General features: G+C 33.8%; 1 long non-coding RNA gene across 3 annotated transcripts in view; it reads left to right on the top strand.

Moving 5' to 3' along the window:
- Positions 1-8673: 8673 nt before the first annotated feature.
- The window catches only part of LOC137634182 (uncharacterized), an 81829-nt gene continuing 70502 nt past the window's right edge, over positions 8674-20000 (top strand). For all 3 annotated transcript variants that reach the window (XR_011042485.1, XR_011042484.1, XR_011042483.1), the window contains exon 1: positions 8674-8801. This is a non-coding gene — a long non-coding RNA (uncharacterized lncRNA). The remainder of the gene's footprint in view (positions 8802-20000) is intronic.

Here is a 20000-nt window from a genome sequence, read left to right as displayed (position 1 = left end):
CTTTTGAAAAGTCTTAGAAATACCGCATGAATTATGTGAAATTTCCTCAAAATTCACCAAGAATTAACTAATCAAATTACAACCAAATAAGGTCATGGTGAGGGTTAGATGGAGATGGTTTGGGCATGCTCTTCGCACTCTCCAAGAGAGATTAGTTCGCACGACTTTCAACTGGGCTCCACAAAGCACGAGAAGAGTTGAAAGACCCAGGCCTACATGGCTGAGGACTATGAAGCGTGAAGTGGGAGATGATGAATGGAAAAGTATTAAATCTCAAGATAGAGACGCCTGGCGAAATCTGACCGAGGCCCTTTACGTCATTAGGCGTAGGAGATGATGATGATGATTTAAAACCAAACCCCCATTACCAACAACTATGTTCGGAGATGTTGTGACGCCAAAGTATGTAAAGGGCATCAATCAATACCAGTATGTTACTCGGTCTTGCTGAGTGACCAATTAAAATTAAGTATCAGATGATTATTATTATTATTATTATTATTATTATTATTATTATTATTTGCTAAGCTACGACCCTAGTTGCAAAAGCAGAATGCTATAAGCCCAAGGGCTCCAACAGGGAAAATAGCCCAGTGAGGAAAGGAAATAAGGTAATTAAGAGTAATTAACAATTAAAATAAAATATTTTAAGAGCAGCAACGTCGAAACTCAACGCACTTCACGCAACAGACGCGAACTGTTCAAAATACTAAATACCATAACTTGAATGTTGCTTTGCCTCTCTTTGTTTCTGAACTTAACAACACAATAGACGCCATTTTCGTAGTTGCAATACGAAAACACCGTTATTGCAAGCGACAATAACATTCCTTTTTTATGTAGAATTTTTACCTCCGTCAACGGAGTTAGAAGGTTATCTTTGACCCACTGTTTGTGTGTTTATGTTTGTGTGTTTGTTTGTGAACAGCTTCCTAGCTACAATTTTGATAATAATGAAACTAGCAGTGAGTAACTGTTATGTAAAATGCTGGAAATGATTAAATTTTGGAAGGTCAAGGTCAAAATTCAAGATCACGGTCAAGCGAAATGTCCAATTCACTCAATTAGCCATAAGTTTGGATATCGTTGGTCTTGTCACATAGACTTCAAACTTGGTTCATATTTGAGTGTAAGAAAATCCACGCCAATTAATACATGTTAAGGTAAAGGTCAAGGTCAATGTCGAGCAAAAGATCATGAAATAAGCTGCCGCAGCGGAGATCTTTGCTCTACTGAGTGCCCCTCTAGTTTTAAGTATACCACCTCAAATTTCTAAGCTAGTGCCATAGCCTCTGTACCATGGCCTTCCACTGTCTTGTATTAGACTTCTCTTGCTTAAGGGTACACTAGGGCACGCTGTTCTATCGTCCTTCTCTTCCTCTTGTTTTTTACAAGATTTTATAGTTATATATATATATATATATATATATATATATATATATATATATATATATATATATATATATATATATATAAGGTTGGAACTGTTCTTAAAATATTTTATTTTGATTGTTTTTTACTTCTCTTATAGTGTCTTTCCTTGTTTCCCTTCTTCACTTGGCTATTTTTCCCCGTTGGAGCCCTTGGGCTTATAGCATCTTACTTTTCCAACTAGGGTTATAGCCTAGCTTGTAATAATAATAATAATAATAATAATAATAATAATAATAATAATAACCTAACGCTCAATCTTAATTGGTCCCTCAGCAAGACCAAGTAACACACTGGTATTGATTGATGCTTTTACGTACTTTGGCGTCGCAATATCTAACATATTATTATTATTATTATTATTATTATTATTATTATTACAAGCTAGGCTATAACCCAATAGGCTACCCAACCATCTCAATGGAGATATAAAAAGAAGTACAGTATATTATCATCAGCCGTTACTAGTCTACTGCAGAATAAAGACCTCAGCAGAAAACTCTTAATCAATCAATCAGTTAACAAAGGCCTCAAGACATGTCCTTCCACTTGCGACTGTTTATGGTATTTCTGTGCCAGTCCAATCCCGCAGACTTTCTTAGTTCGTCAAGCCATCGCCTTCTCTTCCTTCCCCTGCTTCTTTTACCATCTCTAGGGACCCATTCTGTTATTCGTAATGTCCACTAAGAATATATATATATATATATATATATATATATATATATATATATATATGTATATATATATATATATACGTATGTATATATATATATATATATATATATATATATATATATATATATATATATATATATGTGTGTGTGTGTGTATGATATTTCTTCCAAGATTTAGCAGTTAAGAATGCTTGTTCAAGACTTGATTTTTATTACGTTGTAACGTTGTAAGCATCCTTTGCTTGGGAAGATAGCTATATATATATATATATATATATATATATATATATATATATATATATATATATATATATATATACAATCATAATGTGTAATATCTTCAATCAAGTTTTTGGCAAGGTAGACGTTTTAATATAGAAAAATGTATAATCAAGTTGCCGAAAGAGACATCGAGAAAACTATCATTATCTTTCCTATCATTTAAACTAATCCAAATCTTCTGGAATAGCGTAAATGGGACAAGAATGCTTTCAGGCAGCGACTGCAATTTATATGAAATATAATGATTACCAGAAGCATCTATTTCAAAAGGAGCAAAACCCAAGTACGTGATGGCAGCCGGGTGAGGAGGAAGAGCTGATTGCATTGTGTGAGATCGCGGGCTCCTGAGAGAGAGAGAGAGAGAGAGAGAGAGAGAGAGAGAGAGAGAGAGAGAGAGAGAGACATTCCGGGTGTTTATTCAATGACAAGCCAGTCATATCTCGTGATTATTAAAAGAAAAAAAAACAGATGCCACTTTCGATGGGAACTGTAAATATTTCAGAGAATTTCCCCGGTGAAGGTATGGTCTAGGGATATACCTAGACCGTGTGGGTGAAGGTGCTTACTTGTACGCCTGGGCGTGCTCGCGTGCGTGCAAGAGTATTTATTTCCCGGTATATATGCTTGGGTGTGCGCTTCTCAGAGACGTCAGCAAGCATGTGAAAGTATGCCTTCGTGAGCAAATAAAGGATAGGTTGTTGAAGGTAAACTCGTGAAAACCGTTATTTTGGGGATTTTTTTTTTAAGGTTCTCGCGAGATTCTGAGAATTGGTTACTTGCTTTACCTTTTCAACGAACAGGATTCGTTGTCGGTAGGGGAGGGGGTGAGGTTGTGTGTGTGTGTGTGTGTGTGTGTGTTGGGGGGGGGGGAGGTTATTCAATTATATGCGCCCTCATATATTGTCATCGTAAATAGAAATGTTGAATGTATACGTGAATGTGGCGATCAATGTTTAAACTTGTGCACTTGTGCTACTTTAGTGATAAATATACACATACACCACACATTTGTACACACACACACACACACACACACACACACACACACACACATATATATATATATATATATATATATATATATATATATATATATATATATCCTTTTCTGAATGGGGATAACTTACTAGGTTAGTTTGCTATGAGTGATCAGACAAAAGTCTCCCTCCATCACCAATCCACAATGGCCACAGTGATGATGAAATGGCCAACACCCAGATATGAATAAATACTTGTTTGATGCGTTTGTCCTACATTGAACTATAAACGGCTCTCTCTCTCTCTCTCTCTCTCTCTCTATATATATATATATATATATATATATATATATATATATATATATATATATGTATGTGTGTGTGTGCGTGTTTGTGTGTGTATTTCATGGAGAGAGAAGTTAACGTGGATTGGTTTCATTCCTCTACAGGTGGAGGATTACTTTTTCAAAACCATCCCCTACATTGATTTTAATATTATTTTTAACAGATATGGAAATAATTGAAAGAGGATCTGGCTTCGGAATTGGATATACGGTGTCAGAGCGAGTTGAAACTGCGCCTACTGAATGCGTTGATGTCGCTAAAATAACAGGCGGGGTGCCGTGGCAGATGATCTTATAGGAAATTTGAGAACTTATCAGACTCATTTTTAAATAAATTCATCCAAAGATATAATTCTATATGTTAGAAGGTTAGAGTCCGTGAGATCGGAGTCCGAACGACGATGCAAAAATAATCTGTAGGTTAAATGTATAGTCTAGGTCTAGGCTGAGGTGAAAAGTTGTGAGAAAGGTGAAAAAAAAATATTTTTAAATGAGTAGCTGGTGCAATTAGAACCAAGATATCTCTAATGTTGTTGATAGACAATATTTAACAACTGGGGCTCCATTTTGAGAAGCCTAGTCGATATATTTGGGCATGGTTAGATAGGGATACCATATAATTATTATTATTATTACTATCCAAGCTACAACCCTAGTTGGAAAAGCAAGATGCTATAAGCCCAGGGGCTCCAACAGGGAAAAATAGCCCAGTGAGGAAAGGAAAAAAGGAAATAGATAAATGAAGAGAACAAATTAACAATAAGTTAGAAATAGCCTAGATTTAAAGAATATGTCTAAACAACGTCACCAGAAGTGTGCGAATAAAAGTGATATTTCTTTTCGAAATGTGGTCATCATGACCCTTGCTGTTAATATGAAATGACCTTATTGGGTCGTCCGAGATAATTGCGAGGTCTTGGCTTTGGGACTTAGTCAACTACCTGAAACCGCCAATTTCTGAGAGTTTATTTCTAAAATACGAGAATCGTCTCATGAAAATATATATATATATTTTTTTTTATTAAAAAGTTAGATTACATATTCTTTACAATCACAATATTTACAGTATAATAACATTTAATTGCATTTTTTTTCTATAAACAAATCCATCTAATTTAACAATTTACAACATTACACATCTTGATTTTAATTTCTAGTCACTCAAAAACAATAATTTATATACTTTTTGGTGAACATTTTGAAAATATAAATGAATTCACGCTAGCTGTTGCCAGTATTATATCATGATATTATTATTATTATTATTATTATTATTATTATTATTATCACAAAGTTCTTTATGAGTCCTTTTTTTTTTTACTGAGCTGAGTAAGTACAATGGGTTGCCAGCCCCTTTGGCCTCTGCAATAGGACCAAGGGAATCTTTATAGCAATCGAAAGTTAAATTCCATTGATTTCGACCTAGCATGAGAGAGAGAGAGAGAGAGAGAGAGAGATTACAAACTGGAGTTAGGAATCTCGTGGATTTTATTCTTATGGACATGAACATTCAAAGGGGAAAATTTGATAACACCATTAATAGTATAAAGTAATTGAATTATATAACAAGTGAAAAGTCCATTCCCCTAAGAAATGAACCATTTCAAGAACTTATTTACAGCATAAGTAGTATCATCATCATTGTTCTCATCCATAAGGATAATATTCTCCCATTGTGGAAAAAATGAACCCATTATCATTATTATTATTATTATTATTATTATTATTATTATTAGACATGCTACAAACGTAGATCAAGTTGGAAAAGGAGGAAGCTACAAGCCATTATTATTATTATTATTATTATTATTATTAGATATGCTACAAAAGTAGACCTAGTTTGAAAAGGAGGAAGCTACAAGCCACTATTATTATTATTATTATTATTATTATTATTATTATTATCATTATTATTATTATTATTATTAGACATGCTACAAAAGTAGACCTAGTTGGAAAAGGAGGAAGCTACAAGCCACTATTATTATTATTATTATTATTATTATTATTATTATTAGACATTCTACAAAAGTAGACCTAGCTGGAAAAGGAAGAAGATACAAGCCACTATTATTATTATTATTAGACATGCTACAAAAGTAGACCTAGCTGGAAAAGGAGGAAGCTCCAAGCCACTATTATTATTATTATTATTATTATTAGCCATGCTACAAAAGTAGACCTAGTTGGAAAAGGAGGAAGCTACAAGCCACTATTATTATTATTATTATTATTATTAGCCATGCTACAAAAGTAGACCTAGTTGGAAAAGGAGGAAGCTACAAGCCACTATTATTATTATTATTATTATTATTATTATTATTAGCCATGCTACAAAAGTAGACCTAGTTGGAAAAGGAGGAAGCTCCAAGCCACTATTATTATTATTATTATTATTATTATTAGCCATGCTACAAACGTAGACCTAGTTGGAAAAGGAGGAAGCTCCAAGCCACTATTATTATTATTATTATTATTATTAGCCATGCTACAAAAGTAGACCTAGTTGGAAAAGGAGGAAGCTCCAAGCCACTATTATTATTATTATTATTATTATTAGCCATGCTACAAAAGTAGACCTAGTTGGAAAAGGAGGAAGCTACAAGCCACTATTATTATTATTATTATTATTATTATTATTATTATTATTATTATTATTGATAGAGATGCCATCACAGAATAACATCATTAGCGCTAGACCTAACTTAACAGACCTCTCTCCTTGTGGTACCATTCCGGCGTCTTGATAGCTAACGGGTTTTATATTTGAAGCCCGTTTGATACTGTCTCAACAACCTTGCTAAACTTAGCATGGTAGGAAAACTATTTACATGTTGGAGAATTTGTTAACAACGCCATGGAATTGCCTGTCAATACTTCAAGTATGAAGTCTATAGTCAATTCTTTTTAGTGAGGCAGTTTTGCACCGATTTTCAGGGGTGCCCTTTTAGCTGGGAAAAGTTTCCTGATCGCTGATTGGTTGGACAAGATAATTCTAACCAATCGGATAGTAGAAAACTTTTCCGAGCTAAAAGAGCACCGCTGCGAGTCAGTGCAAATGTACCTCATTAAACAAATTGAGCATAGTATTGTTTATGATTCTGAATTTAAGAATTTTTTTTTTTTTTTGATAAATGTAATTATAATTGGCAGCTCAGTTTTATTCATATACAATCCACCGTGCCATTTATGTGACCAAGGCAGGCCTATTGTTATGAATTTACCATTTTCCTTTATTCTTGAATTTCACAAATAAATTTAAGGTTTTGAAGGAAGTGAATCTGGAAAACTGGAGATAGGGATGTTTTACGTGCTTTTTAATATATATATATATATATATATATATATATATATATATATATATATATATATATATATATATATATATATATATATATATAAGTTTTACAAGGTAAATAGTTATACATGCTAGTTGCAGAGTCCAAAGGGGCTGGCAACCCATTGACCTTACTCAGCACAGCCTAAAGAAAAAAAAAGACAAAGAACTTTGTTTAAATATAATAATAATAATAATAATAATAATGATAATAATAATAATAATAATAATAATAATAATAATAATAATAATAATAAGAGTTACCTTTTCTCCCTGTCTAGTCAGGTGAATATCACATTTATGGTTTATATGCAAAATATTAATGGGTATTAAAATGCTGTTGCATCCAAAGTGATGTTTTTTTATCGTTGTTGGTGTATTAAGTCCTTTTATTAGGAAAAACTCGGTTTCTGTCACTCATTCTGGATCAGTATAATGTAGTTCATTCACTCATTATACAAGAACAATCTGACTACTATCATTGTCACTATTAGCATTCAACATAAACAGTAGTACTTACTTTTACTTTTACTTTTAGAGGTTTATTTCTCGCCCTCCATCAAACACTAAAGGTCTGTTCAGGCGGGCCTTGGTGTATGAAAAAATAATTCCTTTCCAGTTAATATTTTGCTCTGTATCGTTATCAGTTATTTCGCTAGCATTTGTATTCAGGCTTAATAGTTTTCAGGTCACTATTATAACACTTTCTAAAAAGATAAGTCTTCAGGTTTTTCTTGAAGGCAGCCACATTTGTGCTATTCTTGACATCGAGTGGAAGGTCGTTAAAGAGTCTCGGTGCAGCATAACTGAACGTTCTTCCTCCTATTGCATGATTCACACTAATTTCGAATAGTCTATGTGGGTCATCTGCATGTCTAACTCTTACAGTGGCGCTGGTAGCTTCAGGGTAGGGGATCAAGCAATCACGAAGATATTTAGGCTTATCACCTGTAAGTGCTTTGTGAGTCAACAAGCAAATTTTAAATTCAATCCTAGCCTTAACAGGTAACCAATGTAGATCGATCAGTGCAGGAGTTATTCTCTCCCGAAATTTAATGCCTTTTATCAGTCTAGCCGCCCGGTTTTGCACATTTTGAAGCTTCCTTAGTAGTGTATTGGGCAATTTGTAGTACAGAGAATTGCAATAAGCAAGCCTTGATATTACATGACTCACCACTAAAATTTTTGTACTGCCCTCTGTTAAATATTTTCTAATAAATGCTATGTTTCTCAGGTGATAGTTACACACTTTCACTGTGTTCACAATTTGGTCCTTCATTGACAAATTACAGTCTATCAGTACACCCAAATTTTTCACAACAGGCACAATCCCAACATCAGCATCACCAATTTTTATACTTTGAATTAACTGGTAATTCTTCAAAGCCACCCTTGTGCCGAAAAACATACATTCTGTTTTATGTAAGAAGACAATGGGGAATACCACATTAAAATGCATGACAAATGACCCACCATTTCAGAACAAGCAACTCATAGCAAAAAAAAAGAAAGAAAAAAAAAAACTATACAGGTAAATTTATTATTAACGACCAATAGCCATCTTAACAAGTGGTCTGCAACTCTTAGACCCAAGTCGTTTGCCCCGCTTGGCAAACCTTACATCCTACAAACCGGCGAGGGTCTTCAGTTTCGACTTTTTCCGGCAGGGAGTGAACAACACTTTGAACTGTGGCTTGTCAGTAATACTTGCAATGATCAGTGTCTTCACAAAGTGAGAAGTGTGAAATATCATAACGTAAGTATATTGTGTTCTCATGGTGAAAGCTTTCTGCTTTAAAGGTATTTGAATAGGTCTACTGTTGAGATATGAGAGACTTGTGTATGGACAGAGAACTGTCTCTGAAATATCGACGGTTCTAGAAAGTTAGGTGTTGCGTTACATTCTCGAATCTTCCCTGAGTTTAATTTTTCGAGATGTGGTATTTAATTTCTATCGGCCTGAAGTTGCTAATGCTAGCAGATCTTTCTCAGAGGTTGCATGTGACCACGTAGGCACTTTGTCCCACTTGGATCCAGGATGGCTTTTACCAAAACCCATACTAACGCAAGTCCTAATGAGACTATTTGTTTTTAATAAGTATGAGATTAATCAAGCCAAGAGTGAAATTAGTTCCTTGCAGAAATTTATACCGACTAGTTATTGCATTTTTAATTTGGATTCCCTATTTACCTGATTGTTCCCACCTCCCACGATTCCTCATGCACGATCCAATTGGCAAATATGATTCACATCCGTTATTAATTTGTCTGTGATACTTCACTGAGAAGTTTGTTCTCCAACTTTTCTGCGTTCAGTCGATATAAAAGGACCTACCTACCAGATATATAGAACTATAGCATCAAATTGAATAATCAGTACAGAACGTTATGAAAATGTCCGATTTATTTAGTTGAAATAATGGTAGGACGAAAAAGAAAAAAAGAGAAAAAAAAAAAAAGAAAAAAAGGCATGATTAGGTGGTAATGGTAAGCTGTTGAATACATTGTCGAGTTTCTCGCCAAATACATATGCATACCATGTAATTTGCATTACTTATCAAGGGTTTGATTTAAAAAAAATAATTGTTGATATAAACAACCATTTTCATGTGTTATCCATGTCGGTCGGTTATGGGGAGTAACAAATGGGAGCATGAACTTTGGGTAGGGCAAGGGGTGGGGGATGATAGTGAGAAGTGACCAAACTAAAAGTATGAATCAAGAGTAAAACGCAGGGAGACACCTTGGCAAGTTGCATGACGCTGGAGGCCTTGACCATCCACTAGTAATTTAACCTTAAGTACCGGAATTATTAGAACACCCTCAACCTACCTTGATTGCTTATCTTAATCTAATGTGCATGTAATCGAAATGAAAATAGGTAGCCGTTTGACACACGCAAAGGGCTAGGGTTACAATCTTATTTCACTTGAGTGCTGAATATGCAGTTGAAGGTTTTTGTTTTAAAGTAACACAAGCCCAAGGTTTCATGAAGGTTTTTGTTTTAAAGTAACACAAGCCTAAGGTTTCACGAAGGTTTTTGTTTTAAAGTAACACAAGCCCAAGGTTTCAAGAAGGTTTTTGTTTTAAAGTAACACACGCCCAATGTTTCATGAAGGTTTTTGTTTTAAAGTAACACACGCCCAATGTTTCATGAAGGTTTTTGTTTTAATGTAACGCAACCCCAAGGTTTCAGGGAGGTTTTTGTTTTAAAGTAACACAAGCCCAATGTTTCATGAAGGTTTTTGTTTTAATGTAACACAAGCCCAAGGTTTCATGAAGGTTTTTGTTTTAAAGTAACACAAGCCCAAGGTTTCAGGAAGGTTTTTGTTTTAAAGTAACACAAGCCCAAGGTTTCAGGAAGGTTTTTGTTTTAATGTAACACAAGCCCAAGGTTTCGTGAAGGTTTTTGTTTTAAAGTAACACAACCCCAAGGTTTCAGGAAGGTTTTTGTTTTAAAGTAACACAAGCCCAAGTTTTCAGTTAGGTTTTTGTTTTAAAGTAACACAAGCCCAAGGTTTCATGAAGGTTTTTGTTTTAAAGTAACACAAGCCCAAGGTTTCATGAAGGTTTTTGTTTTAAAGTACACAAGCCCAAGGTTTCATGAAGGTTTTTGTTTTAAAGTACACAAGCCCAAGGTTTCATGAAGGTTTTTGTTTTAAAGTACACAAGCCCAATGTGTAATGAAGGTTTTTGTTTTAATGTAACACAAGCCCAATGTGTCATGAAGGTTTTTGTTTTAATGTAACACAAGCCCAATGTTTCATGGTTTTTGTTTTAAAGTAACACAAGCCCAATGTTTCATAAAGGTTTTTGTGTTAATGTAACAAGCCCAAGGTTTCATGAAGGTTTTTGTTTTAAAGTAACACAACCCCAAGGTTTCAGGAAGGTTTTTGTTTTAAAGTAACACAAGCCCAATGTTTCGTGAAGGTTTTTGTTTTAATGTAACACAAGCCCAAGGTTTCGTGAAGGTTTTTGTTTTAAAGTATCACAACCCCAAGGTTTCAGGAAGGTTTTTGTTTTAAAGTAACACAAGCCCAATGTTTCGTGAAGGTTTTTGTTTTAATGTAACACAAGCCCAAGGTTTCATGAAGGTTTTTGTTTTAAAGTAACACAACCCCAAGGTTTCAGGAAGGTTTTTGTTTTAAAGTAACACAAGCCCAAGTTTTCAGTTAGGTTTTTGTTTTAAAGTAACACAAGCCCAAGGTTTCATGAAGGTTTTTGTTTTAAAGTAACACAAGCCCAAGGTTTCATGAAGGTTTTTGTTTTAAAGTACACAAGCCCAATGTGTCATGAAGGTTTTTGTTTTAATGTAACACAAGCCCAATGTGTCATGAAGGTTTTTGTTTTAATGTAACACAAGCCCAATGTTTCATGGTTTTTGTTTTAAAGTAACACAAGCCCAATGTTTCATAAAGGTTTTTGTGTTAATGTAACAAGCCCAAGGTTTCATGAAGGTTTTTGTTTTAAAGTAACACAACCCCAAGGTTTCAGGAAGGTTTTTGTTTTAAAGTAACACAAGCCCAAGGTTTCGTGAAGGTTTTTGTTTTAATGTAACACAAGCCCAAGGTTTCATGAAGGTTTTTGTTTTAAAGTATCACAACCCCAAGGTTTCAGGAAGGTTTTTGTTTTAAAGTAACACAAGCCCAATGTTTCGTGAAGGTTTTTGTTTTAATGTAACACAAGCCCAAGGTTTCATGAAGGTTTTTGTTTTAAAGTAACACAACCCCAAGGTTTCAGGAAGGTTTTTGTTTTAAAGTAACACAAGCCCAAGTTTTCAGTTAGGTTTTTGTTTTAAAGTAACACAAGCCCAAGGTTTCATGAAGGTTTTTGTTTTAAAGTAACACAAGCCCAAGGTTTCATGAAGGTTTTTGTTTTAAAGTACACAAGCCCAATGTGTCATGAAGGTTTTTGTTTTAATGTAACACAAGCCCAATGTGTCATGAAGGTTTTTGTTTTAATGTAACACAAGCCCAATGTTTCATGGTTTTTGTTTTAAAGTAACACAAGCCCAATGTTTCATAAAGGTTTTTGTGTTAATGTAACAAGCCCAAGGTTTCATGAAGGTTCTTTTGTTTTAAAGTGACACAAGCCAAAGGGTTCGGGAAGTTTTTTTTTTGTTTTAATGTAACACAAGCCCAAGGTTTCTTGAATTTTTTTTTAAAGTTTTAAAGTAGCATAAGCCCAAGGTTTCATGAAGGTTATTTTTGTGTTTTAAAGAAACAAGCCCAAGGTTTCATGAAGGGTTTGTTTCAAAGTAACACAAGCCCAACGTTTTACGAATTTTTTCTATCTTTTGAAATAACACAAGCCCGAGGTTTCTTGAAGGTTCTTTTTATGTTTTAAAGTAACACAAGCACAAGGTTTCTTTTTTTTAAGTAACACAAGCACAAGGTTTCTTGAAGGTTATTTGTTTTAAAGTAACATATGCTAAGGTTTCTTGAAGGTATTTTGTTTTAAAGTAACACAAGCCCAAGGTTTCATGACTTAGTGATTTAAAGTAACACAAGCCCAAGGTTTCATGAAGGTTTTTTGGTTTTAAAGTTACATAACCCCAAGTTTTCACGCATCAAATACATTATTGTCTATTTTTATAGTCGGATGACTACATTTGTGAATTACCGAAAATTCAACTTAGGTTATATCACAGTTTTAGTTGGGGTAAATTGCATGATTTAGGTTATTTATTGAATTATCTCAATCCGAATGATTAAAAATACGAGCATCTGTCGAAACGAAAGAATTACCTAGTAATTGCTGGTATATGTTAGAAAAATTTAAACTGTTAATTTTGCGTCCCATACAAACTTATAAAAGACTACAATACTTCAGTGTAATTCTTTTTTCTTATAGTTTGACGTGAGGTGACGAATTCGACATGTTTATATTAAAAACGTTTTGAATTTATTATTCGTTAATCAAAAGTACGATGTACACCCAATATTGAGAAAAAAGTCATTTTAATATTGAGATTGCTAAAACTACGAGAATTTCTGGACCACAATTTAACCTAACCTATAGCTTTGCAGAATACTTTGTCACGATCCTCAGGCATGCACGACCTGTTATAGTGAACGATGATTATACTTAGACGGCTGATTATCTGGTCTTATACTGTAGGGGAATCCTACTCTCTATAGGACCTTCAGACATTTTATCTCATGCATTTCAAAGCATTCAGCATGAATTTCCCTATAACCTATCCTACAATGCCACATCCTACGTGACTTTAGTTGGTATACTTAATGCCCATCTACACCCACCCCAAGGTAGTTGGTATACTTAATGCCCATCTACACCCACCCCAAGGTAGTTGGTATACTTAATGCCCATCTACACCCACCTCAAGGTAGTTGGTATACTTAATGCCCATCTACACACACCCCAACCCAAAATGGCCTACACATTTTAGTTGGCATTTTCATTGGTTTAGATTCCAGAGGGAATAAACAATCTCTGGTCGTCGTTACCTTAAATTAGCCCTAAAGTCTTAAGACACCGTTTCTCCTGTGTTATAGTATTAGATGTAAGGTTATAATTCATCAACGAAAGTTTTTGACACATGAACATAGTTTGTCAAAACCAAATTGGAAATTGTAAGACCCGCCATATTTTACAATTGAAACCTCAGTTCATAAGCAACAGATTACTGGTAATTTTCAGAGCTTAGAGCCTGTACACCTTTATATCGCGAATACTTAGTTTTATAGGATGTTTGGGCTTAATACAGAGCAACAAAAAGAAAATATTCCTTGACTCTTGAATAATCACAGTGATAGTTAGTAGGTATTAGTCAACCATGAACGGCCCATGTAAACGAAGCTCGGAATCTAGGTAAAAAAAAACATGTCATGGTTAATGTTGCTCAAGATAAAAGTTCCCCCGAATATTGCTTCAAAAACTAGTCAGTTCTTTTTAGTGAGGCAGATTTGCACCTACTCACAGGGGTGACCTTATAGCTTGGAATAGTTTCCTGATCGCCGATTGGTTGGATAAAATCATTCTAACCAATCAGAGAGCAGGAAACTTTTCCGAGCTAAAAGGGCACCGCTGCAAGTCTGTGCAAATGTGCCTCATTAAAAAATAATTAGTGGTTGTCCTTTCTGCATCCTCCCAACATCTCATCAGCCATGCTGGTACGTTTTTTGTGAATCATAATCCATTCACTGTTAAAAAAGTGCCGTAAAAAACGGTAAAAATCCTGGAATAAATGTTGCCAAGTATTTACCGTTTCAAAAACTTGTATATTGACTGGGAGTGATATTAGACACCAACCCGTAAAAGATAAAGTTGGGTCCAAATTACGGTCGCCTGTATTTTACTGAAATACGGAACAATATATTTTTACGGAGAATTTCCGATTAATATTGCGTTTTTTTTTTTGTGTACTAACGGAATTTTAATTAATTTTGACGAACCTGCGAATAGGATTTCAAAGTATGGCATTATGCCAAGAGCTGTGATAATTGTCTAAATCTCTCATTCGAGATAAATCACAGGTCACATTTTGAGTTTTGCAGAAAGAATCAACAATGATTTCATACGAATAAAAGAAAAAATCAAAGGAAATTTCGTCTCGTTTGGATATATGCAACCTCTTCGCCATGATTACTGTAAAGTGAATAATTCTAAAAATTAAAATGGATTCCTGATAGTTTTAAGTTGATTCGGACAGTTTTGACAAGGAATTTTTTAGCTAACATTCTACATTAGTCCTCTAACAACAGTGAGGACTTTAATGTCAAACTATATTACTTCCAGCGTTAGCTAGGATTAAGAGAGATTTTAGGCATTTAGGAACCAGGTTACTAGTACGTGCATAAAGGCCCTAAGTTTGCCAGTAAACTAAAAAAAAAAAAAAAAAAAAAAAACAATCCCTGTTTTGTTAAAGATTTTGTTACCACCTTGAATAATTTGATCCCTTTTGAAAATTTTAGCTTGGTGTGAGTAAGTCTTAACAGCTCTCGCGGAATGAAAAAAAAAGTCTTTACATCAATGCCGAACAATACCGTTAATGTAAAAGATATTTTCCAGAGTTTGGTATTTGATATGCGGCATTTTGCACTTCGATTCAACTGCGCGTAAGAGGAGGAAGGCACAGAGTTAAATGCATTTGCCTTTTGACAATTGTACTATACACAGTTAGGTATAGAAATGTGAAAAAAAAAAAATTATTCTCAGGCTATTCGAGCAAAGTGCGACTCAATATTTAATTATTTGGATCTTGTCAAGATTAGCGAACCCAACCATCACTGGGTTCGTTATTCTTGACATGAGGTTAATTGGGTTTGCTATTCTTTACATGTGCAAAATTAGGTTCATTATTCTTTACATGAGAGCTTAATCCTAAAAAACTTGGTGGGCCTGGGATAATAGTTCAAGTTAATGAATCGTGCTTTTCACATAAACCTAAACACCATCGAGGACGATCACCTACGCGTCAAGTCTGGGTTTTTAGATTAGTTGTTACTAGTACATCTTCAGCAATGGGATATATGGAAAAAGTGGAACACAAGGACCAAGAGACACTTCGGTCAATAATAGAAAAAGTAACAACTATTCACGGCGATGAATGGAAATATAGAAATATAACTATTAATCAAAACTGCCAGCTCAGAACCGTGAACCACTCTTTGCACTTCGTTGACCCACAGACAGGCATCAACAGACAGTATATTTTTCTTCCATCAATATAGTTATCATTTATATTTCCAAAATGTTTTTTCCTCATTTACCATCTCTATTTTTCCTTCAGAGTCCAGAACATTTCATGTCAAGATTAGCGAACCCAACCATCAGCGGATTCGTTATTCTTGAAATGAGGTTAATTGGGTTCGCTCTTCTTTACACGAGGAAAATTGGGTTCGCTATTCTTTACACGAGGAAAATTGGGTTCGCTATTCTTTTCACGAGGAAAATTGGGTTCGTTATTCTTTACATGTGGAAAATTGGGTTCCTTGATCTTGACATGGAAATGTTGGGTTCGCTAATCTTGACAAGATCCAATTATTTTTTCGTAGTTTTAAGAAGCAGTAGTTTAGGGTTACAAAATTTCAGGTACTATTAAAGTCTGTCTTTAAGTGCTGCCTGCATTCCTGATCCTATACTGCTGGGGAACCCTACTCTCTACAGGAACTTCACGTCCAGTTTATCGTATATACACTTGACCAAAAACCTTTTGTATTTTTCGATATATTAAAATTCTCTCTCTCTCTCTCTCTCTCTCTCTCTCTCTCTCTCTCTCTCTCTCTCTCTCTCTCTCTCTCTCTCTCTCTCTCTCTGGTTTTTGTTTACATTTATGGATTTAATTGCTTTTGTCTTATTCGATATCAAGCTCACAAAGGTGGTCTATTTTGTTTTTGTTGACCAGGCTGACATGAGTCTTTTTATAGTTGTTAATAGTTTATATGTGACATCTGTTTTGACGTTGTTACTGTTTTTAGAATTTAATTTATTCTCATCATTTATTTATTTCCTTATTTCCTTTCCTCACTGGGCTATTTTTCCCTATTGGAGCCCTTGGGCTTGATACCATCTTGCTTTTCCAACCAGGGTTATAGCTTGGCTACTACTACTACTACTAATAATAATAATAATAATAATTACTACTACTACTACTACTACTACTACTACTACTACTACTACTACTACTACTACTACTACTACTAATAACTGGTAAAACAAAGCAGTTTCTACCTTTTTGCCGCCTTCCGGCGTGTTGTCCAACCATTTTCAAGTTTACTAAATAGTTCAACTAATAGGTGTTCTCATCTTGCACCTGGAAGCTCAATGACTTCCCAAAATCATAAATGCACATGACAGTGCAGTTTCTCTGGCACGTATTTGTAATATTAACTGTTCAGGATTTGAATAGATCTACGTATTTTTTTTTACCATCAAACGGCTTTCACTGCTACCTAAACGTGGTTGTTTTATTCCAATATGCATTTAAACTAGTATTCCATACACTTCATAAAAGTCGTTTAAAGTATATAATTCTTTAGTTTTATTTAGTATTTTGCTAACTTAAGCTACGCACAAGAACGAAAACTTGCTTAGTATGTACGAGGTAATTCCGATAATGATTTATATGTTAGGCAAGATTAAATTTTTAAACTTTTAAGTAAGGAATTAACATCAATCCATTGCGTTGCCTCCACTAACAGCAGCCTTACTACTATACATAATTCAATGCAAATACTCTAGGGAAATAGCACGCCAGATATCGCGATGATAGAAAATTCCTTAAATAGTTAATAAAAAGTAAATTCTTAAGTATTGTAGTGGGAAAGTATTTGTCATATTCATATACTAGGTGGTGTTCCCTATTGTACTTATTTGAAATAACATGAATTCTGTTAAAATGTCAATGTTTTTAATAGCTTTTTCGAAACTTGAATGATAACTCTACATGTATCAACGGTTATCTTTTTTTACTTCCATTATGTACTGCAATATCTAATAATGAATTATTTATTTTGATGTCTTAAGTAGGAAAACTCTTGAATAGATTATACAACACTAAAACTATTCATCAGTGTTCCCATTTTGTTTGAGGCTCGAGGTGAGGATGCCAGGTTCATCCTTGGCAAGATTCTTGGACAGGATATGTTGTAATATGCCAGCGGTATTTTTAGGTTTTAGAAGCAGGTCTTCTGAAAGCTATTTAGATTTTATAAGGACATATTCGCTTTGATTGCTTTAAATAGAATACTTTAATTCTTTATTCATAAAAAAAATATCCGCGTCAATGACCTCCGATGTCAGGATGCCAGAGAATTCCAAATCAATCAATCAATCAATCAGTGTACTCAACCGTAGAAAGTTCTAAGTTTGCAACACTGTATGTCAACGAATCTCAATTTTAGAAACTAAGTTTACAAAGAATCTCAATTTTAGAAACTATGTTTGCAACACTGTCAACGAAACTCAATTTTAGAAACTAAGTTTACAACACTGTATGTCAACGAATCTCAATTTTAGAAACTAAGTTTACAAAGAATCTCAATTTTAGAAACTATGTTTGCAACACTGTCAACGAAACTCAATTTTAGAAACTAAGTTTACAACACTGTATGTCAACGAGTCTCAATTTTAGAAACTAAGTTTACAAAGAATCTCAATTTTAGAAACTATGTTTGCAACACTGTCAACGAAACTCAATTTTAGAAACTAAGTTTACAACACTGTATGTCAACGAATCTCAATTTTAGAAACTAAGTTTACAAAGAATCTCAATTTTAGAAACTATGTTTGCAACACTGTCAACGAAACTCAATTTTAGAAACTAAGTTTACAACACTGTATGTCAACGAATCTCAATTTTAGAAACTAAGTTTACAAAGAATCTCAATTTTAGAAACTATGTTTGCAACACTGTCAACGAAACTCAATTTTAGAAACTAAGTTTGCAACACTGTATGTCAACGAATCTCAATTTTAGAAACTCAGTTGACAGAGAATCTCAATTTTAGAAACTAAGTTTACAACACTGTAGGTCAACGAATCTCAATTTTAGAAACTAAGTTTACAAAGAATCTCAATTTTAGAAACTAAGTTTACAAAGAATCTCAATTTTAGAAACTGAGTTTGCAGCACTGTATAGTATGTCAACGAATCTCAATTTTAGAAACCAAGTTTACAAAGAATCTCAATATTAGAAACCAAGTTTACAAAGAATCTCAATATTAGAAACCAAGTTTACAAAGAATCTCAATATTAGAAACCAAGTTTACAAAGAATCTCAATTTTAGAAACTGAGTTAGCAGCACTGTATGTCAACGAATCTCAATTTTAGAAACCAAGTTTACAAAGAATCTCAATTTTAGAAACTAAGTTTACAAAGAATCTCAATTTTAGAAACTAAGGTTACAACACTGTATGTCAACGAATCTCAATTTTAGAAACTAAGTTTACAGATAATCTCAATTTTAGAAACTAAGTTTACAGATAATCTCAATTTTAGAAACTAAGTTTACAGATAATCTCAATTTTAGAAACTAAGTTTACAGATAATCTCAACTTTAGAAACTAAGTTTATAGAGAATCTCAATTTTAGAACCTAAGTTTGCAACACTGTCAACGAATCTCAATTTTAGAAACTCAGTTTACAAAGAATCTCAATTTTAGAAACTAAGTTTATAAAGAATCTCAATCTTAGAAACAAAGTTTACAAAGAATCTAAATTTTAGAAACTAAGTTTACAAAGAATCTCAATTTTAAAAACTTTGTTTTCAACACTGTATGTCAACGAATCTCAATTTTAGAAACTAAGTTTGCAAAGAATCTCAATTTTAGAAACTAAGTTTGCAAAGAATCTCAATTTTAGAAACTAAGTTTACAAAGAATCTCAATTTTAAAAAACTATGTTTTCAACACTATCAACGAACTAAATTTTAGAAACTAAGTTTTCAACACTGTCAACGAATCCCAATTTTAAAAACAAAGTTTACAAAAAATCTCAATTTTAGAAACTAAGTTTGCAGCACTGTATATCAACGAATCTCTCATTTTATTCTATCAATCTATTGGTACGTAATGCGCAGAATATATACGACGCATTTGCGAAAGAATATCGAGACTTTCTCCGTTGTATAAACCGTGATCGCAACATATTATGAAACCTGACTTAGAATGATTTCTGGGTATTGATCTCATTCGTGCTGTGGCCGATGTTAATCTTCAAGATAATTGCTCCTACAGGGATCACTTCATTTCCGGGTTAAACTTTGCTACGAAGGAATAGAAGTTACTCGTGTAATGGAAGAGAAACTTAAAGATGGGAGACGCCATATTTGTGTTAGTTAATATGACCAAACTCTCGCTTCTAATATGTCTGTCCCGCATTTTCTTTATTTTTAAATTAGCAAAATGTTCAACTTTAGTTTTATTTTTGTTTTTTATATGCTTCGGTGAGTTTTGTTCTGTTTTGATCACGTTTGTCTTTTTTTTTTTT

Source organism: Palaemon carinicauda, chromosome 44 (genome assembly GCF_036898095.1).
Source record: "Palaemon carinicauda isolate YSFRI2023 chromosome 44, ASM3689809v2, whole genome shotgun sequence".
Lineage (NCBI taxonomy): Eukaryota > Metazoa > Arthropoda > Malacostraca > Decapoda > Palaemonidae > Palaemon > Palaemon carinicauda.
Note: the sequence above shows the minus strand (reverse complement) of the source record. Positions and strands in the feature narration are given on the sequence as shown.